We start from the raw sequence: 3,162 nt of genomic DNA on the forward strand, positions 1-3,162 counted from the left end.
TCTCTTTAGCACCTCTTGCAGTGCTGGTTTGGTGGAGGTGTATTCTTTGAGCCTTCTTTTGTCTGGAAAACTCCTTATTTCATCTGCGGTTTTAACTGAGAGCCTTGCTGCGTAGAGTGGTCTTGGTTGCAGGCTGTTGTTTTCCATGACTTGGAGTAGATCTGGCTATCCACTTCTCTCGTAGCATTTCCATTGAGAAGTCAGGTGCTAGTCTCATCAGGACTGCCTTATGTGTCACTTCCTGTTTTTCCCTTGCTGCCTTTAAGATTCTCTCTTTCTCTTGGAACTTTCCCATTTTTAATTATGATGTGTCTTGGAGTGGGCCTCTTTGGATTTCTCTTGATTGGGACCCTCTCTGCTCTCTGGATTTGTGTGATTTTTTTCTCTCATCACATTAGGGACATTTCCCATCATTACTTGTTCAAACAGGTTTTCTGTCCTTTGCTCTTTTTCTTCTCCTTCTGATATCTCTAATATATGGATATTATTATGTTTCATGTTGTCATGCAGTTCCCTTAACACCTCTTCATTGTCTCTGAGTCTGTTTTCCTTTTCTTGGTCTTTCTGTGATTTTCCCCCCTACCTTGTCCTCCAGCTTGCTGGATCAAACCCATACACTTGATTTGATCCTCTGCTTCATTGATCCTGCTCTGGATTCCTTCTAGTGTGTTCTTCAGTTCAGAAATTGTATTCCTCATTTCATCTTGGCTCCTGTTGATAGTTTCTATTTCCTTTTTCATGTTGACATAGTTTGCAGTGAGTTCATCACACTTTCCCTGTGTTTTATGGTAATTCTCAGTGAGCTCTTTGAGCTTCCTTATAACCGTTGCTTTGAATCAATACCCAAATAGTTGACTTGCACCTGTTTCATTTAGCATTCTTGCTGAGGCTTCCTCTTATCCTTTTGTTTGGGGTTTGTTTGTTTGTCTTCCCATTGCTTGTGAGACTCTTTTTGTTAGCCTCTGCTTCTTAAATTGATCTATTCTGAGTCCCCGCATTCATGCTGTGAACTTCTATGAGGAATCCTGTGAGAGTCAGTGGTGCAGTCTCCTTGGTCTCTTGAAGTTGCTGCTCTTGGGATGTCATTTATGTTGGCTCTCTGTATGTCTTTGGGTTTTGTTTGTTGTTGGGTCTTTGCTTGATGGGTTCTTCCCTCCAGCCCCAGTGACCCCTGTTGCCTGAGGGTCACTCTGCCCACCACATATTGTATGCTGTTGTGCAGGTGCGGACAGGTGCTGTTGAAGCTTGTTCTTCTGTCTATCTGAGGTTATGGGGCTTCTCTCTCCCTGTTGTTCAGTTGTTTGTTCTGGATAATTTCTCCACTGTTTAGTTGTAGTTCCAGATTGGTCGTGGGTGGAGGATAGCTTGGCTTTCACTCATTCCTCCGCCATCTTCCTTTATTATCTGTTGATGGTTCCTTTGTTGGGTTCTTTCTTACAGCAGGTATATTGTCGTTCACAGCTCCCATCTTCTCTTTTCTGTGATCAGCTGGAGGGGAAGGCAAAATGGATTAAGACAGTGGGAATGTATTCTATGGGATTTAAAGTACCAACAGATAGAGAAGAGATAGACAAGTATAAGTTGGACAAGAGCGAACAAGTTCCTTTAGATGAGTATAGTGTTAACTGTGATATTTCACCAACTAGCCACTTTTTAGAAAGGGTGGAAAAGGGATAGGACTCTTGTTAGACGGGGGAAGGATTGTGAGTTGAATCCAGAAAACAGAGCTTGTGAGAAGTCAGATTATGAGATATGGTTAGAGTAAAGGATAGAAAATAGGTGTCATGTGCAAGAGAATAGAGTTAACCACAATAGCCATAAAGCTCCAGAAGACAGTGAAATGGGCTAGATCCAGGAGGGGTGCTGTGCAGTATTTACAATTATATGGAACAACAATTATTTACAATAATAGTGGAACAACAATCATATGTCAGGACTTATATGATCTGAATAACAAGAATAGGAACTACACAGCCTAGAGTGGTGTGTTATTGGACCATGAGTGAAGTGAAAGAAGAAAAATTAAAAGACACTAGGAAAGCATGAACAAGAAAAACCTGTCAAACGATGCAATTAAACAAAGAAAACAAATAAAACTAAACAGAAAGAAGAGAAATTTAAAAAAAGTAATAAAATAAAAGAAGTAATAATAATGAGAAATAATAATAATACAAATAAACAATAGCATGCAACTTCTCTGGAATAGGAAAGTGAAATTTGTCTCAGTTTCTCAGTTGTTGGGATTAGCCTTCTGTTCCCTATTTGGGCCTGTCTCTGGTCCTTTCACAGCTCCAGGTCTTATTGTCTCACTTTGGGACAAAAAAGGGAAAAAAAGAATAAAAACTTTTAAAAACGAATTAAAAGACAGAAAGCTTTTGCTGACTTTAAATTGGCCAAGCAAGTTCTGCTTGTCTTCCTGGATGCTGCAGGCTGAGGAGGGCTGAGCTTTGCTTTTCTCCCTTTCTGTGGTTTTGCAAGGATGGGGGCCAGGTCTGGGCCGCAATATTCATAGTTGTCCAGTCTCCAGACCAGGTCCTCTGTTTGCTGCCATGTGCGCCAGGCTGGCGCCTTCAATCCACCAGCCGTGCCATCTTTGAGGTTCACTAATTAGGGGCAAGGCACACACCACCTTCTTGCTCTTTGCTGTGTAGGAGCGAGGCATCCTCAAAGCCTCTTCAGGGTAGTTCAGCTGCCCCACCAAGTTAAGTCTTTCTGGGGAATGCTAACTCCCTGAGCCCTGCTGCTCTCCTCTGCAGAGGGCACCTCCTCCTTCCTCTTAGGGAGCCAGCTGGGCTGTGTCGGGGAGGGGGTGCTGTGGTGGCTGTGGTGTGGGTGGGGTACGGTATTGCATTGGTGGAGGTGGGGGTGTGGCTGAGGCTGTGGTGGGGGCAGGGGCGGGGTTGTGCCTGTGGTGGCAGGGGTGCAGCCAAGGCCACTGCTGCAGGAGTCACCTAAACAGTGACCAAGAGCCTTTTTCTCTGGAGCAAAATCCTCCTGTTGATGATGCCTGCCGCTCCTGACAAAGTGCCTGGCCTCTCACATAGCCCAACTTCCCAGCCAGACCAGAGACTATCTGTGTCAGGGACTGTCAGGGACTGTCATGGCCCAACTCTTCTCCCTTTTCCAGGAGTCACCCAGGTCCCCAATTTCTCTGATAATGAC

Source organism: Sturnira hondurensis, unplaced genomic scaffold (assembly GCF_014824575.4).
Source record: "Sturnira hondurensis isolate 20B ecotype Veracruz unplaced genomic scaffold, ASM1482457v3 Scaffold0010476, whole genome shotgun sequence".
Classification (NCBI taxonomy): domain Eukaryota; kingdom Metazoa; phylum Chordata; class Mammalia; order Chiroptera; family Phyllostomidae; genus Sturnira; species Sturnira hondurensis.